General features: G+C 47.1%; 1 pseudogene; it reads left to right on the top strand.

The window, feature by feature from the left end:
- Positions 1 to 225: 225 nt before the first annotated feature.
- The window catches only part of LOC109553741 (phosphatidylinositol N-acetylglucosaminyltransferase subunit C-like), a 69,677-nt pseudogene continuing 44,941 nt past the window's right edge, over positions 226 to 24,961 (top strand).

The following is a 24,961-nucleotide window of genomic DNA, read 5'->3' as shown; positions in this document are numbered from 1 at the left end:
AGAAGTTACTTAGAGGCAGCAAAATTCCGGAGCTGGGGCCGGGGATCGGGGATGGTCCCCCGACGTGTGCGACGGAGCTGAGTCATCCCAGGCACAGGGTTAGTAAGCAGAGGGTGCCAGTATGTACTGCAGGTCCAATCCAGGCGCGACCCCCTCAGGAAAAAGACGCCCCATCCTCACTGCGCGCCCCTGGCTCTCTCCCCCTGTCTGCTGAACTGCGGCGGGATGCGCCCGGCGGCTACCGCCAAAGCCAGAGCGGAGCGCAGTGTGTCCGCCAGGCGGCGCTGCGGAGCCCGGCGGAGCGGGCGAGAGACACGGAACCCTGGCCAGCGCGCGGGACACAGGCTGGGTGTCAGACAGAGACCCCGCGCCTCCACGTTAGCACGGTTTTCCGAGCGGTGTCTGGTAGCTCCCTCCTGCTAGTTCCTCGCTCCTCTCCCGCTACGAACCATGTCCTCTGCGCTTCTCCACATGCTCTAGCTTCTGCTTTTGTGTTCCCCGTGCTCTTTCTCTACCCCAGAGGAGTTGCCCAGGTGTCCAGGGCCCCTCTCCAAGCCGGGGAGCTCCCATCGCCAGCATCAAGGCTCTGACAGGTCACTTTGTCATAGTGAAGTGAATCTCACCCATTCATGCATCCATTCACTTCCATTCTCTGATTATTTCCTATGACCTAACCCCTCGCCAAGGGCTTCCCATCTCTTTATTCACCCCTGACACAGATGGAGAAACTAAGGCTAAATCCTGGAAGCCAATGGCAAGGCCAGCAGAGAAAGCCCAAGTCTTTCTCTCCATTCAACCCCTGCACCCATCTGTACCTCTGGCAGTGGCACTGAGTGGCCCTGATGTCTTTGTGCTGGGTGGTCTTTAAGCAGTGAGGAAAGGCAAATTAAAAAAAAAAAAAAAAAAAGCCCTTGTGCTTTGGAAAAGGTATAAAAATTGCCCAGAAGGCAAGGCCTGTCCCTGTGGGGCTACCTGATGGCCAGCTTCCTCTGCACGTATTGGCTTAGGGCTCCTCACCTCCCATGCCTAGAGGCCTGGTGATGCTCAGAGTGACTAAAATGCAGACTGACCTGCTCACGCTTATGTCCAGCCCATACTATCCTGTATTATCCCATTTAAACTTCACAGCAATTCCATGAGGTTGACAGAAGGTTTACCCCCATTTTACAGACGAGGAAACAGAGGCTCAGCAGGCAAAGGATACCAGCTAGTGAGTGATGGAGTCTAGGCAGAGGTTCTCACCTTGACTGCTGTCACCTGAGGCGATTTTAAAGTATAACAATGCCTGGGAGGCAGAGACTCTGATTCACCTGGGAGAGAGTGTGGTAGACAGAATTGTTTTTCTTTTTAAGTTCTTAGCATTTTGTTGTTGTTATTTTTCTTTTTTTCCCCTGAACTTTTTGGCCACCCGGCACGTGGGATATTAGTTCTCTGACCAGGAATCAAACCTATGCCCCCTGCAGTGGAAGCATGTAGTCTTAACTGCTGGACTGCCAGGGCAGACCCTTATTTTACTTTTTACTATGGAGGCTTTGGACCATCCACAAAGGTAAAAGGAATGGTATACTAGAGCCCCACAAACCCATCACCCAGCCTCAACAGGTATCAGCTCATGACCAATCTCATCTCCTCTCTACTTCTCCTATTTGCCTGTCCCACACCATTAATTGGAAGTGAATACAGACATCTTATCATTTCACATTCTCAGGTGTTTGTCACTTCCTGCCAGGCTCCCAAGCTAGGGCTCATCCCCCTCTCAGCTGAGGCTTCAATTCAGTTAATGACCATTTCTATCAGACCCAGGGCCCTAGCACTTCACCTACCCTGTGCTGGGGCATCCCCCAAAGTCCTGGGGCTACTGATATCTCTCTCCTCAATGTGAACCCAGGGCTCACCCAGGGGTTGTCTGGGCTGCAGAAAGACTGCTGAGCCCCTGGTGAAGCAGCAGCACTGTGGGATACTCACAGTGCAAAGGGCGTCCAGAGAGTGGGAACAGCTTAAAGCCACATGGTACAGTGTGAAGAGCACAAATTTGGGGTCAGGCTGGTCTAAAATTGAACTTTTCGCTCCACCCACCCCTGGCTCAAACTCTATGACTCAATTTATTTGAGCCTCACTTGTCTCCTCTGTAAAGTGGGGATGAAAGTATTAGTTGCTCAGTCATGTCTGACTCTGCAACGCCATGGACTGCAGCCTGGCAGGCTTGTCTCTGTGCATGGGATTTTCTAGGCAAGGATACTGGAGTGGCTTGCCATTTCCTTCTCCAGGGGATCTTCCCAACCCAGGGATCGAATCTGGGTTTCCTGCATTGCAGGCAGATTCTTTACTGTCTGAGCTACCAACTGATGCCAACTTTATAGGGTTGTTGTGAGGCTTAAATGAAATAATTAATATGAAAATTCCCAATCTTCTGTCTGGCCCGTACTGGCTTTTAGTAAAGATAGATTTCTTTCCTTCTTCTCTTCCCAAAGTATAGTTTCATTATGATCAGCCCCCTCGTTCAAGAATTAACTGTGGCTCCTTGTGGTTCACTGGTTCGAATTCTCACTCTACTATCTGGTCATCTGGCCATGGTTCATCTTCTGACCTGGCCTCTCTTTGCCTGTTCTACCTGTATCTCACCAGTCTTCACAGTCTAGACCCTCTGCCAGCCAGCTAGCCCCCAAACCCCTTTGATGATGGTGCTCATCATACACTACTTCCCTGGAATGCCTTTCTCCCTCCCCATCCTTCCAAACTTTCTCAAGACCCATCTCTTCCAGGAAGCCCTCCGTGTTTCCCCCTGACCACACACTGATCTCTCCCTCAGCACTTAATGCAATGGCAGAGGGTGGACGAATAAAGGCCACCAGACTAGGGATGAGGACACTTGGGTTTGACTGGTGCCTCTTCGTGGTTGTATGACCATGGACAAGTCACTTATGGTCTCTGTGAAACTAGTCTCCGAAACTGATACTTGTCTATGCACATTTACCAACAACAATAATTTAATAAGCAGCATGCATTGCATGTCTACTTCCAGGCACTCATCTAGCCCTATTACTACTACTATCCTCCTTTTACAGGAGAGGAAATTGAGGATTAGAGAGACGTCACATGTCTGTGCTCCAGCACTGGGTCCTTAACCACTGTGCTGCACTGGGCTAGTTCCTGGGCCTGGAATCTTTGTCCTCGGCCTTCTTTTTCTAATTGCCAGTAACTCAACACTCCTATTTCAAATCTCAGGCAGTGTCACCTCCTCTGGGAAGTCCCCCAGGTCCCTCCACTGGATTCAGTGCCCTTTGCTCTCTTTGCTCCTGTAGCACCTGCCCATCCCATCATACTTTCTTTACATTTTGCTCCCAGCCTGAACTCTGAGGCACTGGAGAGGAGGGACTGTCTCCTCTTCTGGTTTCTAGTCGCGCCAGCTGGCTTGGTACCTGGAGCCTAGTAGATGCTCAATAAATGTTAGAGGGAAGGAAGGAAAGGGAGGGAAAGAAGAGACAGAGGGAGACAGAGGAAAACAAAAAGACAGAATGGAGGAAAGATGCAAAAGAACTGGGCTCACTTGGGCAGGATGACTCTTCCAAAGAGAGGAGGAGAAGCAGCAGCAGTGGGCTAGAGGGAAACTTCTGCTGTCTTTGCCCGTGGCACAAAATGAGGCCCGGCAAGCTTCCACATGTCAATTAGAAACTGCATTTGCTGACAATAGTGAAGACCCTTAAAGAGTGGCTTGAAGGAGATAAATACTCTCTTCTCCGAGTCTGGAGGTGGGTGGTCCAAACTAAGAATGGCCCTCAGTCATCAGGGACCCAGGATCCTCTGCCTTCCTCAATGCCAGCTCAATCAGGAAAACTTCATCCTCACGTGGTCTCTGAGTTCAGGATGGTTGCTGGAGCTCAGCCATTATCACCTTATTACAGTCAGCTGGAAGGAGGAGTGAGAAGAGGTAAAAAGGGTCCACCCCTTTTTAATGGGTCTTTCTGGAATCCACAGACAACCCCTCAGCTTATACCCCATTAGGAAGAACCTAGTCACGTGGCCATGCTTAGCTGCAAAGGATGCTGGGGAATGTAATGTTTACCTGGGCACGCTGCTGCCTCAAATAAAGTCAGGGTTCTGATACTCAAGGGAGCGAAAAGGGTGGGAACAGGGACAGGACATTAGACTCCCCTGCAATCCACAGATGGGGTAACCTAGCACTGGAATCAGGAGACAGCTTTCTTGGTGGTGGCCTTCCAGGGGTCACTATTTGATGACTTGCTTCTTTAAACCACAGATCCTTATTGATAAAGTGGGCAGGGGTGGTACTTATAAGCTCTCAGAAGTTGTCATTCTTGTTCCCTCTAGGTGTTTGGAGTTGTATACTGCAATGATTTAGAGTGGGATTTGTCAAAAAAGTAATTTTTATTCCTATAAAGATCTTCGGTTAGAGACCTGATCATTTTGGTCCTTCACCCCACACACAATACCAAGCCAAGAAGGAGGGATCATATTTGTTAAAAAAAAAAAAAAAAAAAAAACATCAAGGAAAACAAAAATCCCACAGGATGAAAGGGAGTAGCATTGTAAACTTACCCCCCACCTCCTTCCACGTTATTTGCAAAAATACAGTCTCCAACTCAGAGCAGAGGCAGTCCAGTGCTCACGCAACTTTGCACTAACTTTACCTTAACTAATTATAGTGTAACTACAGAAAGGTAAAAGAAACAAGACACAAACAAGCAAACGTTATTGCTGAATCATAGTGACACCCAAGTGAGTTCTAATCCTGCCTCCATACACCCAGACAGCGGTGGCCCTTGGGACAGGGTCCTGGGGAGTCAGGAGAGGGGGGCGGAGTAGGGAAGGCAAGAGGAGACTCCTAGGGCTGGAAAGGGTAAGGAAAAAGCAGGAACAGGTATCTGTGCATGTGAGCAGATTGGTTGCCCTGCTGCTGGAAGCTTCCTCGGCCTTAGGTCTCAAAAAGGGAGACATTTCAGGGTTCTGGGCTGACTTTGCGTGTCTCTCTCTGTCTGCCATTTTTCTTTCCCATGCTTCATAAACACCTCTCCCCAGCATTCTCCAAGGGTGATTCCTTTGGTATGGGAATTCTATACCCTCCACATCACTCGTTCTTAAGCCCTTTGTGGGTTGAGGGAAGGATGCAGAAACCACAACCTTTTTTGAAAATTCGATAAAAGCAATGGCCCCTCTCTATAGAAATAAGTACACATACTCAACATTGGAAAAATAATTTCAGGGGGCTCATGGACCTGCAGATTTTCAATCCTTGATCTTAAAGGAAATCCAAGATTTAAATATAAAAAAAAAAAGAAACATGCCCTTGGGAAACACCCTGAGGGACTCTGGGCCTTCCTTTCTAAATTTTTCTCAACAAGGCTATATTCTAAATACTCTGTGGTGATTAACAACTTACGTCAACCTACCACAGGCCAGTGTTAACCTTTGCAACCTTCACAATAATTCTATGAAGTGGGCACCATCATTGGCCGCACTTTATGGTGAGGAAACGGAGGCACAGAGAGGTTAAAGTGACTTGCCCAAGACCGCACAGCCAGGCAGCAGCAGAGCTGAGACTGTGTTCTAGGCTGTTAGACTCCAGGGCCGTTAGTTTCATGCCGATCCCCACTGTGGGGTGGCCTTTACTTCCCTGTACGCTGAAGCCACACAAACTCGCCTGACCCTGATGCAGGTATCAGGCCCCACCCAGCAGCATGCCGGAATCGGCTCATACGGGCTCACAAGAGCCAGCTGTGCACATCTCTTCCCAAATCCCCGTTCTGTGGTGGTATGTTGATAGCTTGAAATTGGCCATGGTGGGAATATTTACACCATAGCAATTCGCAAACACTGTAAGTGAAGACTTTTTTTTTTTCCAGAGAGAGCTGATTATTAAGCATTTATTAGCACATCACTGGACCCACACATTCTAGTCCCACTCCAACTGCTGCAACCTGTACATCCAACCACTCAGACCCCAGTGCATGGGAAGCAAGGATCCTCCTCCCAGTGAGGACGATTTGGATGGGGTCTGCTTCCCCCAGGCTTAGTGCAGGGGGTAGTTAGGGAGAATGCAGCCTCCTCTTTGACCCCAGAGTAGGCAGACTATCTTCCAGTTGCCCTCCCCTGTCCTAGAACCTGGGCCTGGTCAGCTGGAGTCCAGATCCTTTACAGCATCTGGCAGCCCACCTGATATGGCAGGTGGGGGGCAGTGCTTGGCTGCCCAGAAGCTTCAGTGGCCTTCCCTGCCACTGGACCCTTAGTGACTACCACCAGCCAGCTCTGGTTTAACCCTTTCCCTTTGGGGTGAGCCACAGGCAGCTGGACCCTCCCTCCAGCCTCACTAGAAACCAGCTCTGCTCCCTCCTCTACCTTCTGGGAGCACCCAGCAAACTACCCAAGACAGCTGTGACAATGCACTCTCTCTAACTTTGGTCCATAGAGAAACCCCATCCAACAGCAAGGATTCCAGTGGGCCAGGCATAGGGTGGAGCCTTCCCTGGTGCCCTCTCACCAAGCAGAGTCTCGGGCCACAGGAAAGAAATGGATTATTATGATTATTATCATTTAGTGAGCATTTTCCTCATGCCAAGAGCTTTATATTTCTTTATATTATCTTTTTTTTAATCCCTACAAGATCCCTAGGAGATAGTGCTATATTAATCCCCTGTTGGAAAACTGAGATTCAGAAAGGTTAGTTAACATGCCTGAAGTCACACAGCCAACAAGTGGTGAATGAAAATTCAAGGCCAAAGCTGTCTCACTCCAAAGCCCATGGCTTAAAACCTGTGTACTTCAACTGACAGGTTCTGCTTCCTTCCCCAGCCCCCAGGGAAATGTGGGAAGGGCAGCCCCTCTGGCCTCCCTTGGGGTTCCCTGGGGACATCCCCAAGGGCAGAGGGAAGGCAACCTTGGTCACCTGTAGCAAAACCACTGCCCAGTCCAAGGTGTGGTCCACCAGACATAGAAAGCGAGTATTCACTGGCAAGCACATCGGGAGTCCCCGCTGCACACACGGCCTTCTCTCAGGCGTGGAAGCAGTGGGAAGATGACTAGGATACACCAGGTCTGCCCTCAGATAACTTCCCGTCCAGTCTAGTGATTCACAGAAGATATTGTTGCCTTAAGGTGAGCTGTGACAAGGGCTATCTCACTGGAGGCATGGGGTTCAGTTCTACAGGAGGATGCAGAAATCTTCACGGAGAAGGCAGCACTTGATCTGGGTTTGGACAATGACTAGGCGTTCAATGGGTGGAAAATGGGGGATCTTGGGAATCAGGAGAACGGATGAGTGAGATCAAAGGCATGGAGGCAGGACTGCCCATAAGGGTGTTGGCAGGGATGTGGTGGTGGCAAGGGGAGTGGGTGGGAACGTGGTGGGAACAGATGGTGTCCTGTGCTTCAGTAAGCAATGGGGAGACATCAGAGGTCTTTGTGCAGAGGCGTACTGTTATGGGATAGAACAATGAGACTGGAGATACGGAGACTAAGACATCAGGTGGTTCAGACAGAAGAAGGTGAGAGATGAGAGCTGGGGGGCGGCTGCAGGACACGCGAAGCCAGGACCATCCCAGGGCATGGCAAGGAGGCAGGATGGACTGGGCTCAGTGAAGGGCAGGGGTTGGAAAGGAGAGAGGAAGGGCACATGTGATCCTGAGGTCTTAGCCTATGGTATTGGGCTGCACCGCTGTAAAAAAAAAAAGAAGAGAGAAAGCCCCTCCCCCAAATACAGTGACTTAAATCAGATGGATGTTTCTCTCGGGCCTCCGTCATCTATGCTTATGAAGCTGCTTTGCTCCGTGATGTCATTCAGGGGCCCAAGTGCCTTCCATCTTGGTGTTCCTTCATCCCCTCAGGATGCTGTGCTCACTGGTGTGATTAGATATGGGTGCTATTCCGACTCAGGGGAAGGGGAGAGCGGGGAAGTCTGGGGCAAGCAGTGTCCTTCTGAACAAGTGAGGAAGACGTTGCTCATAGTCACCTGGCCAGCTGCAAAGGGAGGCTGTGCAATGTTATTTCTGCCCTGTGACCATGTGCAAGGAAGAAGAGGAGAACAGACCTGGGGTCAGAGGGCTCACCAGGAGTCACCACGTCTGGGTACCTGGAAAAAATTCCAAGGGGCAGCAGGCTTTAGCAGAGAATACACAGTGTAGACTTGTGTAGGTGAAGTTTCTCATGCCTGCAGGGGGTGGAAATGTAAGTTTTTGAGTAGTTAGCAGAAGAGAGAACTGAAATCTGAGGTGCAAGGCAAGAAGAAGAAAATTGGACTAAGCATGGAGCCTGAGACTCTTGAGGAAGTCCTGTGAGGAACAGTCCTGTTGCCAATAGCATTGGGTTAGCCAAAAATTCATTTGGGGCTTTCCATAAAATGTTACAAAAACCCCAAACACATATTTTGGCCAACCCAATAGTTGCTTTTATTTTTCCTTTAAAAATTTTTTTTAATTGAAGTGTAGTTGATGTTTAATATTATATTAGTTTCAGGTGTACTACATTTTGATTCACAGTTTTATAGACTATACTCCATTTAAAGCTATTACAAAATAATGTCTATATTTCCCTGTGCTCTATAACATACCCTTGTTGCTTATTTATTTTATCCATAGTAATTTGTGTCTCTTAATCCCATACCTTTATCTCACCCCTCCGAACTCCCCTCTCCTCAGGGGTTCAGTTCAGTTCAGTTCAGTCGCTCAGTCATGTCCGACTCTTTGCGCGACCCCATGAATCACAGCACGCCAGGCCTCCCTGTCCATCACCAACACCCGGAGTTCACCCAGACTCACGTCCATCGAGTCAGTGATGCCATCCAGCCATCTCATCCTCTGTCGTCCCCTTCTCCTCCTGCCCCCAATCCCTCCCAGCATCAGAGTCTTTTCCAATGAGTCAACTCTTCACATCAGGTGGCCAAAGTACTGGAGTTTCAGCTTTAGCATCATTCCTTCCAAAGAAATCCCAGGGCTGATCTCCTTCAGAATGGACTGGTTGGATCTCCTTGCAGTCCAAGGGACTCTCAAGAGTCTTCTCCAACACCACAGTTCAAAAGCATCAATTCTTCAGCGCTCAGCTTTCTTCACAGTCCAACTCTCACATCCATACATGACCACAGGAAAAACCATAGCCTTGACTAGACGGACCTTTGTTGGCAAAGTAATGTCTCTGCTTTTGAATATGCTATCTAGGTTGGTCATAACTTTCCTTCCAAGGAGGAAGCGTCTTTTAATTTCATGGCTGCAGTCACCATCTGCAGTGATTTTGGAGCCCCCAAAAATAAAGTCTGACACTGTTTCCACTGTTTCCCCATCTATTTCCCATGAAGTGGTGGGACCAGATGCCATGATCTTCATTTTCTGAATGTTGAGCTTTAAGCCAACTTTTTCACTCTCCACTTTCACTTTCATCAAGAGGCTTTTGAGTTCCTCTTCACTTTCTGCCATAAGGGTGGTGTCATCTGCATATCTGAGGTGATTGATAGTTCTCCCGGCAACCTTGATTCCAGCTTGTGTTTCTTCCAGCCCAGCGTTTCTCATGATAACCACTAGTTTATTCTCTGTATCTGTGAGTCTGTTTCTGTTTTGTCCTGTACATTCATTTTATTTTTTTTAAGACTTCACATACAACTAGTAGCACAGAGTATTTGTCTTTGATGCGTTCCACTAAGCAACATACTCCCTAAGTCCATCCACATTGCAGCAAATGGCAGACTTCCGCTCTTTCGGGGACTGAGTGATGTTTCATTGTGTGTATGTACCATCTTATTCATCCATTCATCTGCTGATGAGCGCTTAGGATGCTTCCACATCTTTTGCCAACAGTATTTTCCAAAGACGGTGGCCACACATGCCGCCCCATGCATTTTTCTTATGCTATGAAGTTGTCACTCCTCCTTCAAGCGGTGGGGCTCGAGTTTCCTCCCCTTGAACCTGGGCAGGCCTGTGATGGGAGCAGAAGTGATACCACGTGACTGGGGCTGTCAGGACAGGTGACACCACTTCCTCTAGGGATGCTCAACCAAACGTCCACATGGACAGACTACATGTAGGTGTTGCGGCAACAGCCCAGCTGAGGTCTCAGCCCACAGGAGCGTCAACCACCAGCATGGAGTGATAAGACTCAGGCGATTCCAGCCCCCAGCCTTCAGGCCACCTCAGGTGATCCCGACTGGAGCAGAGACAAGTCCTCCCCACAAAGCTCCACTCAAGCTGCCGATGAACCGAATAAATGTTATTGTTTTAAGCCACTACATTTTGGAGTCTTTTGCTTGTAACAATAGATAACTGATACATGTCAGACTCTCTTTTCCCACCCTAGGAGACTACCCCAAACCTCACAGAAAAGGAATAACCCTGGGTTGACCTTGCCCATCCTCACACTTCTCTATTTGTCTTCTGCTTGACCCTTCTCCTGCCATGACATGTCTGTCTATCTAGCCCCCAGCCTGCTGCTTTGACCAGCCTCGGGAGCCCCAGCATGGCCGCCTCTCTGGCCCCTTTAGGCTGGGTCCCACTGTCCTCCCTACAAAGGACACTTCCAGGCTGCACCCTTTTTCTCTCCATCCCCAGAGGGCCAAGAAGACAGTCGGTGGCAGAGAAATGGTAGGGGAGCAGAAGGTCTTCAAACACAAGGGATGGGAAAGTCGCTGTGTTCCCTTTAATGTATTCACTTCCCCTTAGAATATCTGCATAAGGAACAAATGTTGAACTTGGAGAGACAGACGGATGAGGGTCACAGGGAAAACCTCTGTGGCCAAGAGTTAGACCCGGGGGATCAGGGATAAGAAGGTGGTTAGAAGCCCCACGTTCTGGGGGGATGAGAGACCTCAGGGGGACTTGACTCCAGAGCCAGGATCCCCAACTAGGCAGCCGTGGCTGGGTGGGGCTTGGGAAGGAGGTGAGCACAGTTTCACAGCCAGAGCATTATTGGGGCACCTTGTGAAATGCTCACCACAATCCAGTTAGTTAACCCATTCATCAGCTCACATAGTTACTGTGCCTATGTGTGTGTCCTTACGTTTTGCTTTAGGAGTTTCATGGCAACATAAAAGTCTTACATTTAAGTCTTTAGTTAATTTTTGCATATGTGTAAGATAAGAGTGAAAAAGTTGGCTTAAAGCTCAACATTCAGAAAACGAAGATCATGGCATCTGATCCCATCACTTCATGGCAAATAGATGGGGAAACAGTGGAAACAGTGTCAGACTTTATTTTGGTAGGCTGCAAAATCACTGCAGATGGTGACTGCAGCCATGAAATTAAAAGACGCTTCCTCCTTGGAAGGAAAGTTATGACCAACCTAGATAGCATATTCAAAAGCAGAGACATTACTTTGCCAACAAAGGCCCATCTAGTCAAGGCTATGGTTTTTCCTGTGGTCATGTATGGATGTGAGAATTGGACTGTGAAGAAAGCTGAGCGCTGAAGAATTGATGCTTTTGAACTGTGGTGTTGGAGAAGACTCTTGAGAGTCCCTTGGACTGCAAGGAGATCCAACCAGTCCATCCTAAAGGAGATCAGCCCTGGGTTTTCTTCAGAAGGAATGATGCTAAAGCTGAAACTCCAGTACTTTGGCCACCTGATGTGAAGAGTTGACTCATTGGAAAAGACTCTGATGCTGGGAGGGATTGTGGGCAGGAGACGAAGGGGACGACAGAGGATGAGATGGCTGGATGGCATCACTGACTCGATGGACGTGAGTCAGGGTGAACTCCGGGTGTTGGTGATGGACAGGGAGGCCTGGCATGCTGCAGTTCATGGGGTCGCAGAGTCAGACACGACTGAGTGACTGAAGTGAACTGAACTGAAGATAAGAGCATGTTGATTTCTTGGGCATTTATCCTTGTGCCTTGCATCAAATTCTACACATCCCACATCTGTGGCCAGAGTCTGTTCTCTATGCACCTGGAGGGTTCAATACTAGGACTAATTCCTAACAGACCAAAGGTCCAGCCATTGATCAAGTAGCTGAAATGCTGATTGACTGATAGATCAATTAAACACTTGGCAGGTTGCCAAATCAACAAATGACAGACAGGTGGCAGCCAGGTTGTCTGAGGACTATGTTTGAACCTTATGTATCTTTGTCTCAACCAACACTTAGTACAGGGTTTGGCTCAGAATAAATGCTTAATAAATGGCAGCCGTATTAGTCCTATGGCTCATCTAGCTGCAAAAGAGGCTTGGAAATGCATTTTGTTAAAATCAATTATACATTAGGGTTCTAGGACAGGACAAAAGGAGAATGAAGACTGGAGGGCCATGTGTCATTTACTGTAAGGGGACAGTGATGAGCTCTGGTTAAGGGATGCAGGCATCTGAGGACCACATCTCAAGTTCAGAAGTGAATCTGCATGGAGCTTTGGAATAGGACCACCTCTTCTGCAGAACTTTCAGGGGTTCACAATCTTTCCCTTCGGCCCATAGCATCCTAGGGAGGTACTCAGCCAAAAAGCAGAGAGAAGCTACCTGTGCCCGTTGAAATGATTGCTTTTATTCCCAAAGACCTGACCTTCAGAAAGTATAGTTTTACATCTTTTGTGACCGCTCATCACAAAATCTGACTAAAGTTCCTATTTAAGACCTGATCTCAGCACTCCTGATTACTGTTGATCCTAATTAATTGCAGACAGGACCCATTCAAGGTCACAGGCTTCAATTCAGGAGTAAGAAGCAAAAGTCCTAAAAAGTCTCCGCCCTTGCCCCAATGGCCTCATTCTGAACAAAAGACGACATCGGCCTACAGGCAGTGTGCCAAGCTCCAGGGCCCGGGGTTCAAATTCCGCCTCTGCTCTGACCAGCTCTGTGACCTTAGGCACATTGTTTAACCTCCCACAGAGGCTCAGTTCTTCATCTGTAACATGGGATGAGAATAATAATCCCAACCCCACAGAGTGGTCTCTGTGGTGAGAATAGGACCTGGCATTTACTAAGAACTCAAAAACTCTCAGGTGTTATGAGAAATACAGTCATCCCAGCCTGTTTTCTGCCTCCCCAGCTTCTTGAAGGGTGTCTTTTCCATTTCGCGTGCCCCCTCCTTCTCCTACATGCACAGAGTAGAGAATCCCGCTACCAGGCCACTCTGGATGCAGAGCTGGTGTGAACAGGTCTGTGATTCTCTTCCGACCCAGATGCCCTCCACTCTTCCCTCTGCTTCAGCACACCCCACCCCAAAGTGCTGAGGTGGCCAGGGCTCTGCTGTGGGTGTGTGGTGCACAGGCCCACCCTGTCCACTCTGAAGAAGCATGGCAGGGTTGAGAATCTAACGCACAGACCCCCCACACACACCTTGCATCCAGGCCACCCCTCTCCCAGAGCAAAGGATAACAGGGTGAAAATGAAATTTGCTTAGGAGCATCCCTCCGATTCATTGAGCGTCACTTTTCTGTGTATTTACGGTAATCGCCCCTGCAACAAAAACAGTGACTTCACTGTCTAAATGATAAGCTAATTTGTTACAGCTAATTACTCAAGGACTTCTTTAATCTCAATTAAAAGATCCAAGAGGATTCCTGCCCCCTCTCATCCCAGTGTTCCTGAAGATCCCCCTAATGTATTCTGGATCACAGATTAGTGGGAAGCCAAGAATGGTCCGTGCTGGGCAGAACTGCTAAAATCCATCCCAGCCACGGGAAGCAGTGATTTATTGTGACATGGAATGTGGGACATTTCCCCAGCTTTTGTGATTGTGGTAATGAAGCTGTAAACCAAATAGCATGAAATGAGGCAAGGCCTTACAATTTAATCAGCTCGTAAACAGATCTACTGCATCAAGCAAATGACATTATTATCCATCCGAAGTAAATCATGCTAATCTCGGGAGATAAAATCAACATCGTTAATGGTCACATGTCATATTCATCAACACTAAACCATCCCCTTTGACAGATTAATCCTAACTACAGCTCCCAGGATGTATGGTAATAGGGCTTGTAGCATGCATTTCACTCTGCGCCAGGCTAACCAGCACTCTTAGGCTGCTATTACAAATAATTTTTTTATTGATTTACATATTTTAAAATGCATTTAAGGTGAGGCACCATTAAAAACCCTGTCACCCACCCATATTTCTTCCCTCCATTCCCAGACTTTATTAATAGGAACGGGAAGACAAATGCAGTAAGCCTTATAAATACTTTGTTTAGGACACTGTTAGGGGTAATTAAGATAGGGACTGGGGTTCTTTTTGCCGGGGGGTGGGGACAGGTGAGGAGCAAAGGGGGTGATGGGAAGCCCCCTCTGGTGGTTCAGGGATAAAGGGAAATTGAAGCTCCCTTTGCTTTCTGTTTTCCCCGGAGGAAGAAGGGAGATAAATTCTTTCCCAAGTCTGCTCCCAGAGCCTTCCCTCTCCCCCTGCTCTCACATCCCACCTCTATCCCGTCAACGCAGCCTTATGGTATGTGCATCTGTGCTGGCGTCTCGGGCATTGTATCCTGCCTGCTGACTCCAGACGCCACACGTGTTTATTTATCATGAGGCTGACCCAGGATGAATGCTCCTGGAAAAGTGTCCACTATTCAAAATGTCACTTCCCCTCAACAGGCCGTGCATTATATTGACAGGCGTACTTTCAGAGGCCCCTGAATGACAAGGATGGATGGAGGGCTGCCACAGCAGCTGGCACTGCCGCCCGGGCTGAGTGAGTGAGTCAGTGAGTGAATGAGTGAGTGGGTGAGCGGGTGAGTGAGTGAGTGGGTGACCAATACCCTCTCCATGACAGGAGATACAACATGGAGACTTTCACGGCTGCATCTCTCAGAAGCCAGCAGATAGCACCTCCCCACTTCTTCCAGCCAACCTTCCAGTGGGCCCTTCTGAAGGGCTTCCTGTTCACCGGAAGAACCAGGAGTGGGTGAAGAGCAGGAAGAGGGCTTCTCCTGTCTCTGAGGGAAGAGAGTAGAGGTCCGAGGACCACCACCTCTGGCCACATAGACTTTGCATTGCACACAACGGCATTCCTGAGAACTGTTCACCTGAAGTCACCACTGAGTCAGGCCCACAACAGCCTGGAGGGAAATACAGGAAGCAGATGGATTTGAGAGGAAAATGTCCCAGAATCGAGCTATTAAACCCAGCTGAAGCGCTTCTCCTGAGGCACTGAAAGGGTCCCACCTCGGCTTGAGTGGACTGAGGTAAGCCTCAGACATGTCCAGATCCCTCAAAGTGGGCTTTGCACAGCCTTCCTCCCACCATGATTTCTTTCAGAGGTGGTGCTGACTGTGTTGACAGATGCAACTCAAGCCTGCTGCTGCTGCTGCTGCGGCTAAGTCGCTTCAGTCATGTCCGACTCTGTGCTACCACATAGATGGCAGCCACCAGGCTACCCCATCCCTGGGATTCTCCAGGCAAGAACACTGGAGTGGGTAATTCAACCCTGAACCACCCCCAACCCAGGGCTGTTTTATAAAATTGTATCTATCAATTAGACCAACTAATAAAATGGGGCTGAGTAGAAATTAACTTCAGGGCTTAGGTGGCACCAAGTTCAAGTGGCTGGAACCCACTGAGCTGTAAGAATCTCTAAAAGGCTTTTGTGTCCGGGGTTTTCCATGACTCTTACCGAGAAAAGAGAAGGTGCCTGCTCTGCTTACTAGGGGGCCTGGAGGTTAAGAAAAGGCCTTTCCCTCAGCTGCTTGAACGGAGTCAGTCAGCTGAGAGCAGCGGTCGGTAAACCTTAGTGTGAGTCAAAGCATCTAGGGGCAGATGGGTTCAACCGCTGTACAGAATAGTACGAAGGTGCCTGGAAAACAAAAACTAAAAATAGAACTCCCACGTGATCCAACAATCCCAATCCTGGGCATATATCCAGAGAAAACCATAATTCAAAAAGACATGTGCGCCCCTAAGTTCATGGCAGCACTGTTTACAGTAGCCAAGAGTGGACACAACCCAAACGTCCATCAACAGAAGAGCGGATAAAGAAGGTGTGGTGCATGCCCACAACGGAGTACTACTCAGCCACGAAAAAGCACGGAATGATGCCATTTGCAACAACATGGATGGCCCTAGAGATTATCATAAAGTGAACTCAGGCGAGAGAAAGACAGATATCACAGGACATCACTCATCCATGGATCTAATTTTGGAAAATGATACAAATGAACTTATTTACAAAGCAGAAAATAAGTTCTGTTTTATAAATATACATAATGAAAACAAACTTATGTTTACCAAAGAGGGAACATGGGCTGGGGGGAAAGATAAACTAGGAGCTTGGGATCAACATACACACTACATACATAGAGTATACATATGTGTGTAGTGTGCATGTTTTATATATATTATATATACACACACATGTATATAACAGGTAACTAACAAGGACCTGCTGTACAGCACAGGGAACTCTACTCAATATTCTTCGATAACCTATATGGAGAAAGAAGCCGAAAAAGAATGAATATGTGTATGTATAACTGAATCAATTAGCTGTACACCTGAACTCACACAAAATTGTAAGTCAACTATAATCCAATAAAACTAAAAAGAAGCACCATCTGGGGGCTTTTTAAAACACAGATTGCTGGCCTCTGCCTCCTGAGTTTCTTATCCAGTAAGTCCTAAGTTAAGTCAAAGAATTTGCATTTCTAGCAAGTTCTCAGGTGCTGCTGACGTTGCTGGCCCTGGGACCACACTTTGAAAACCAGGGTTTGTGGGCAGGAACACCCACACCAGGGATGGGCAGAGGGGGGGTGTTGGTGAGGAGCACTGGATAGCCAGGTACAGGTTGCAAGCCCAGAGGTGGGTCATGGCCGGGAAGCTGGGGTCACAAACAGGAAGTGAGGTTGGGAGTGGAACTTCCATGTCTCTGAGGGCCTTCCTGTTCCAGGTCTCTGTGACTCTGAGAGTGCAAGTGACAAAGTGGGCCTGACAAGCCAGAGTTCAGAACCACAGCAGTTAAGACCAAAGGCAGCAAGTGTCCTGGAGACCAGGGTTGAATTTTAGCTCAGGACCCAACTTGCTGTGTTTCCTGCAATCCATCCCTTTATACCTCTCTGGTCTTCGCCTCTCTTGCCTTCCCTGTGAAGAGGGAGTGATGCACTAGATTTCCTTCCAAATCTCTTTTGTGTCTGATAGGTGTGAGCCAGGTCAGTGTTTCCCAAAGAAAACTCAGTGGAACCCCACTCTCTTTGAAAAACGTGCTTTGTGGTCAGATAAGTATGGAAACGTTTTCAAAATATAAGCCCCCTCTTGGACTTATAAATTTATATTGACATATTAAAGACTCTTAAGAGTCCAGAAGTCAGGAAACAAGTTTTACTTTATTTAATCCAGCATTTCTCAAGTTTGTTTGACCACAAAACCCTTTTCCCACTTAACACCTATTAGCATCCATAACACGTATTAGCACTGGGGTTCTACAGAACACACTTTGGGAAACACTGGCCAATGCCGAGGGCTGAGATAAGAGGCGGATGATCAGCATCTTTTCCCCTGTGACCAAAGGCACAGCTACTGCCCCTTGGCTCCCAGCACCTTGATGCATTAGCATAACCAGCAAACATTCACGGAGTATCTGCTACCTGCTAGGGACTAAGGTGGACACTCAGCTAATAGACAGGTGGCTCCTGCCCTCAACACTCTCTAGATGGTGCAGCAGGGGAGAGCCTGGGTCCTGCTTTGGCCTGGCAAAAAACCTTAGAGATTCTAGCTAAGCTTGGGTCTTCTGTCCCTCATTTCCCATGGGCTGACATTGAGGTACCATTGCTTTCACCAGTACGTTTGTGCTTTTCAGTTTCAAGTGCCTGTAAACACATTCATTCATTCATTCAACAGAATTATACTGAGCACTCATAGAATGCCAGATACCGTCATGGGCTATAGTAGAGAATGAAACGGGCAAAACGCCCCGTCCTCATGGAGTCTACACTCTAATAAAGATAAGCAATGAATAAATAAAATACAAGGCACATCAGATGGTAACAAGTGCTAAAGTGGAGAGGGGAGAGGCAATATGAAGGGAGTTTTGCTATTTTAAATGGGGATGGGGGTGTCAGGAAAGGTCTCACTGACTTTATGTAAGAACCTGAAGGTGTGAGAGACTGAGCCAGGGGGAAGAGCATTCCAGAGAGAGGGAGTGTGGTATGTGCAAAGGCCCTGGGGTGGGAATGTGCCTAGTGTGTTTGACACATAGCTAGGAGACAAACATGGCTGGAGAAAGTAAGAGAGGATGAAGAGCAGAAAAGGGTCAGAATGATGATGGGGCCAGCGTGCTAGATCCTAAGTGGGATGGGAAGCCTTTTGAGCAGAGAATATGACACACTAGGGCTTGTCTTTTTAAAATAACTTAACATGCATACAGTGTATGCAAAGTCTCTGCAGAGTGCCAAAGAAAGTGATGACAGGTCATGAAGCTAGAGGTTCCTGGTGAGGGTCATGTGGTCCTTCTGCTGATGGCCACACCTGTCCTGGTATGAAAGAGTAGGATGGGCGTGGGGACAGAGGGAGGAAGGTATGGAGATGGGCAGGAAGCTCTGAAAGCCAACCTTTTCACATATGTATAATATTTCTACTTTGTGCCAAGCCCTGTTAGAGACCCAGTTACTTAGATCCTCTCAATGAACTCTGAATTAACCCTGTGAGGTGGGAAATTCCTATCCTTGTTTTGCATTTGAGAAACTTGTGAGTCAGAGGAGTGACTGACTAGCCAAGTCACACAGTTCACCAGTGGCAGAACCCAGGGCTCCCAAATTCTCTCATCCCAGTGCTCTTCCCTCAATCTCCCACTGTCTGCTGATGTGGAATGGTGTTTGGAGCCCCTTTGCTTTCTAAGGAAGCAATTTCCAGACAGGTAAGTGACCACAGACCTTAGTGTTGACCCCAGACATCCTATAGGGACAAAGTCTGCAAGGCGAGTATCTTAGATTGGAGACAGATGCTGAGATGAGGGAGAGCTGCACACAGCAGGTTTATGGGGAAGTGCCACCTGTAGGGAAACTAGGAAGACAGGACTGGGATGAAGGGAAGTTCAGTCAGTTCAGTCGCTCAGTCGTGTCCGACTCTCTGCGACCCCATGAATCGCAGCACGCCAGGCCTCTGTCCATCACCAACTCCTGGAGTTCACTCAGACTCATGTCCATCGAGTCAGTGATGCCATCCAGCCATCTCATCCTCTGTCGTCCCCTTCTCCTCCTGCCCCCAATCCCTCCCAGCATCAGAGTCTTTTCCAATGAGTCAACTCTTCTCATGAGGTGGCCAAAGTACTGGAGTTTCAGCTTTAGCATCATTCCTTCCAAAGAAATCCCAGGGCTGATCTCCTTCAGAATGGACTGGTTGGATCTCCTTGCAGTCCAAGGGACTCTCAAGAGTCTTCTCCAACACCACAGTTCAAAAGCATCAATTCTTTGGCGCTCAGCCTTCTTCACAGTCCAACTCTCGCATCCATACATGACCACTGGAAAAACCATAGCCTTGACTAGAGGGACCTTTGTTGGCAAAGTAATGTCTCTGGGATGAAGGGAAAGCTGACACCAAATGTGACTGCAACAGAGACCTCAGCCCCCAAACACAGCAGAATAGTCCAGGGGCACCTGGGGACGCCTGTTGGGCACCTGATCCAAGCTAGGCCAATCACAGATGGCTCCGGGAGCAAGGGAGAGAAGCAAGAGAGAAGTCAGTCTGGCTCTGGGTGTTAAATCAAGGCATGAAACCTGGAAGCAGCCATATTCAGCCAACCAGACAGAGGAACAAAAAAAAGATGTTTGGCAGTGAGAGAAAAGACTAAAGCAGTTGCCTAGAGAGAGAAGAGGGAGCTACCCTCTCCTGAAGCCCTGCAGGACTCCAGGACTTTCCTGATGCCCCTCCCAGCCCTTAGACAGAGGCTGTGGACCAGGATGTTGATTCATCTTCTCTGAGTGGAAGCTCTGAGCTCCCTGGAGGCTGTCTCTGCACCACCAGCATCGGCCTTGATCCTCCCAGCATCCTCCCCTCTAATCCTCCCATTTCCCCATTTTCTACTCTTGAGAGTAAGATAGTCTCTCTGATCATCATTTTTCCTTTCCCTGGGTCTTTGTCCCTAAGTCTTTGAAAGTCAAAAGCAAGGATGAGCCTTTTTTTTTTTCTCTCTCTTTCTGCTGCCCCATCTCTTCCCTGAGGCACCCAGTATAGAACAAGCTACCTTGAAAAGAGAGGGGGTCAGGGAGAGACAAAGAGAAGGAAATAGCCAGAACTGTTAAAAATTAAGTAATAGTTCAAATATGTTATTTTACCATGAAACAACAACAATTTTTAAATGTGATTTTTTTTCAGAACCACACCAGCCTCTGGATTTTGCCATAAGCTCCAACCCAGGTAAGCATCAGTGCTCTGAGAGGTCAGAGTCGGGGTCATTCATCTTGCGTGCCAGAACAGACAGCCACTGTTTCCTTGAGAAAAATTCTTATCTTTCTTACAGATTCTCTTCTGGCTCACTGCCCAACAGAAGTAGGGTAGCTATTCATTCTGATAAGTCTTGATTAGGTTTCTTAATTTTCATAAAAGGTAGTCAATTTGACAATCCCTCAGGTTGACTTAAAATGTTGCTTTTTAAATTATTATTATTATAATAACTTAAAATATATATAAATACCGGTATTTCCCTAGTGGTTCAGTGGTTGGGAATCTGCCTGCCAATGCAGAGGACATGGGTTCGATCCCTAGTCCAGGAAGATGCCCACATACTGTGGGGGCAACTAAGCCTGAGAGCCACAACTACTAAAATTTTTAAAGAAATATCTATTATAAAAATGTTACAGAAAGGATTAACTTAAAAGTAAAAGTCTTCTATAATCTTAGCTCCCCAAGATAACCACTTTTAGACATCTGATCTACATTTACCCAGATTTTCTCTTCCCTTCTTACTTTTTCAGTAACACTGATCTGCTTCATTCTTCTTAACAAAATTGCATTGTTTTCTCGACTTTTAAAAAATTATTTTTAAAACCCCCAAATAATACACGATGATAGTAAGGAGAAAATTATAATTCAAAAAGATACATGTACCCCAGTGTTCACTGCATCATTATATACAATAACCAAGATATAGACGCAACCTAAATGTCCCTTGACAGAGGAATGGATAAAGAAGAGGTGGTACATATAAACAATGGAATATTATTCAGCCATTAAAAAGAACAAAATAATGCCACTCGCAGCAACATGGATGAACCTTGAGATTATGATACTAATTGAAGTAAGTCAGACAGAGGAAGACAAATATTGTATGACACACTCATATGTGGAATCTAATTTTTTTTAAATGATACAAATAAACTTATTTACAAAACAAAAATAGACCCACAGACATAGAAAACAAATTTACAGTCACCAAAGCGGAAAGTGAGGAGGGGATAGGGACAAATTAGGAATTTGGGATTAACATATACACATTACCATTTATAAAATAAACAACAAGGACCTACTATATAGCATCAGAAACTATAATAAATGTTTTTAATAACCTATAAGGGAAGAGAATCTGAAAAAGAATATGTATATATACTATATATATATATATGTGTATATATATATATTTATGTTTAATTGATTCTTTGTGCTATACACCTTAAACACAACACTGTAAACCAACTATATTTAAGTTAAAAAAAAAAAAGAAGGTGCTAAAGGGAAAAAAGCAGAGCTGCTATAAAGAAACACTATTCATGGAGAGTAATTTGGGGATGTGTGTATATGTTAATCCCTAATTCCTAATTTATCCCCATCCCCTCCCCACTTTCCGCTTTGGTAACAGTAAATTTGTTTTCTATGTCTGTGGGTCTATTTTTGTTTTGTAAATAAGTTCATTTGTATCATTTTTTAAAATTAGATTCCACATATGAGTGTGTCATATAATACTTGAGGCTGGGGTTAGTCCCTGCATTCCTGTAGTACCTACGTCTTATCCCTGAATAAAGGCAGCCAATGGTGAACTGCACATTTAATCCTCCTCTCCTGGATCTCCCAGAGAGGTGACGTCACCAGATTATGGCCCCAGTTTCCAACGCGGAGGTCTTCACAAGCCTTACCCCTGCCTCGACCACCAGGATGCCATGAGGACATTGACCACTGGATGACCCACACAAGATCCATGCAAAAAAATGTCTTGTTTCTTCTGAGGAGCTGGTTTGCTTTTGCTTTTAGGACCACTTGACATTGATAATTAATCATGTTTCTTATTTTCCATTTTTGCTCTGGTGTCCACAAAGCCCAGAGCCCAATTTTAGTAATTACATAAAACTGGGTATGCATACCCGCTTGCCATTTTTTCCCCTCTCATCTGTGTAGTCTCTTACATTTCTCCGAGCCCTTTAATTTTAAAAATCTTGATTTTTAATTTTTTAACTTCTTTTTCTCTTTTGCAGAGGTTTATTTTTGTTAGTACCCTAGAAAGTCACCTCATTTTTTTTTTAATTGCAGAATAAACCAGAGCATTAGAAAAACAAATTTGGAAGATGCTTTTTTCTGACATACCCCTTTCTGTTCAAATGCCTTCTTTTCCCCTGCCATGTAGATGTGGAGAGGTTTGGAGGGTGCCATGGAGACCACAAAAGTGAGGTGAGGCAGCTGTGGGCTTGAAAGGAGAGATTTGTAGCCCAGATACATAGGCTCACAATTCACTACTGGGCTGTCTAGGTTCCCTTGAAATAAGATGTGGGGGTCTGCTACGTTGCTCAGCAGGACTTCCAAGTCTCGGAACTGCCTCTTGTCCTAGCGGCATCAGCTTGGAAAGCGACAGGGCAACTTGGGACTTGCAGTGCTCCCAGAATCGGACTCCAGGAGGACCCAGGGTCTCCCACTAGTATGGCGGAGAGACGGCAGTGCCTAGAACCCAATGGATTAGGTGCCATCCCGTCTCCTCACATGAGGAATGGCCATGATAAAATAATAACCGGGAACAGTAAGTGACCCAGTTTGAACAAAGAGGCTGAGGATCGATGCTCTACAGCCACTGTCTGCTTTGTGGGTTCCTTTTACTACAACATTATATATTATATGCAAATCACAGCACAAACTTAAGGCCGCTTTTCATGTCAAGCAGCCTCTTTGAGCCTATATGTTATATTTTACAGATCTTGGACAGTAACATTTTTCTTTTTAGTGCGAAGTTGCTCAAGGTTCATCTGAGACTCTTTTAAATTGCTGCTTTCAGAGAAATAACAATGTAAAATGACACGATGATGTATGGCTCCGTACGGCCCGCTGGGGCTGCGGCAGTCGCAAACGCCACTGAACCTCTGGGAATGAAGCGGTCTCCGGAGCGCCATTGTGCAATTGTCCTAACCGGATCATTTTTAATTAGTTGCAATTAATTTCAAGTGACAGCGTCCTGCACTACCAAGTCAGAGAGGTTCCAGCACGTGGGTGGGGTTATTAGGAACAGACAGCTGGTAAGAGGGAAGCCAGAAGGAGGTCTCACTATAGAGCTTTTACCCCCAACAAGATTCCCCAGATTGGGGATGGAGGGATGATCGTTTCCTGAGCAGAGGGAGGGACGTCTTCCTAATGATGCAAATATTCTGATGCTTTCTGGCCCATGTGGGGGCCCTGCTAGGTGGGCATTTATTACTCCCTGCACACACAGGCAAGCATGTTCTGGTGATTATCTTACTTCAGTAACCCCAAGTCGTTCAGCCAGATAACTTCTGCCTTAGTGCAGCAGGAGCAGATGCTGAGATGAAGCTTTGGGCAGGTAGCTTATTTGGGAGGTGACCCCAGGAGTAGGGAAGTGAATCAGGAAGGGGAAGAAAAGGATAAGGGGTGACTTATAAAGCAAGTTAGTCCTGTGGGTACCTGGAGCTCACTCCCACTGGGGACATTCTGGGGGACAACCTAGAACTACATCTCAGAGCTGTTGCCATCCATGGGCTGGAGGAGCTAGGATATTTATACAATGATCCTGTTGGTCTCTGGTGGAGGGCTGCTTCTGAGCTGCTGCACACAAAAGGTGCGTCAGTGGCTGGAGAAAACTCTCAGACAAAGAACTGCAGATGCTGGAGCCAGAAGTCGGGCTCAGAGCACCCACGTGGTAAGGACAAGGGGGTGGGGTGGGCCCTGGCAGTGTCTGCTGTACCCTCTAGGACCCCTTGAAGGTCTAAAGTCACAGTTCCCTAGTACCCCTCGGAAACAATGCCCTCTACAGCATTTATACAGGGAGAAACAGGCAGAGAGGGTAAGTAGGGTAAGTGGGCCATTGAGCCTGGCAGAGAAGGAATGAGAAGTCACGATGCCTGCCTTTCCCCACCCTGCCGCATTGAGGGACCCAGGCTCTTGTGAGCTGCCTGGGTTTCATTCCCTCCAGCCATCCTGGTACTTTCTCCCCTGAATCTAGGATTCAGCAACTCTCTCAATAGGACTGCTTCTAAGCAATGGCTCATACATAAGAGATGAAACTAGAGAGAGTACCCCCTCCTGAGTGCCACATTCTCCAATCCAATGTTTTGGGGGCACACAGTCACTCTTTGCCCCCTACTGAACTGAAGCTTTGGGGCCAAGGGGCTAACCTCCACCTCTAATGCCGTTGCTACTCTAGACAGTGGTTAGAGAACCAAGGCCAAGGCACTTGACCTCCATGCCTTGACTTCTCTGACTTCCAGCTCCTCCCTTGGCTCCCCAGAGCCATACTTCATTGGTTCATCAGTAGGGAGGGAGGTGGGGCTAATGATGCTTGGCCCTGCTCTCAGGAGTAATAAGAACAACTATCACACACGTGTGTCAAACACTACATACACCATATGCTGTTCTAAACATTTTCATATATCATGTTAACTACTTTTATCTTCACAACTCAGTAAAGTAATCCTGTAATGCAACAGGACCTTAACGGGCCTTCCCAGGACAGATTCCTGCTCCACCCCCATCCTCCCACCCCCGCCATGCCTCCTGTCTGTAGAGAAACTTTAGCCAAAGAATAAATTTAATCAGAGAAGTGAGAAAATGCAGAAATAAAGGAAAACAGTCAAACAAGACAAAATAATAATAGTTAACCACTAAACAAAGTCAAGGACTTCTCA

This window comes from Bos indicus, chromosome 28, assembly GCF_029378745.1.
Source record: "Bos indicus isolate NIAB-ARS_2022 breed Sahiwal x Tharparkar chromosome 28, NIAB-ARS_B.indTharparkar_mat_pri_1.0, whole genome shotgun sequence".
NCBI classification, from domain to species: Eukaryota; Metazoa; Chordata; class Mammalia; order Artiodactyla; family Bovidae; genus Bos; species Bos indicus.
This window is presented reverse-complemented; position numbering and strand designations above follow the sequence as displayed.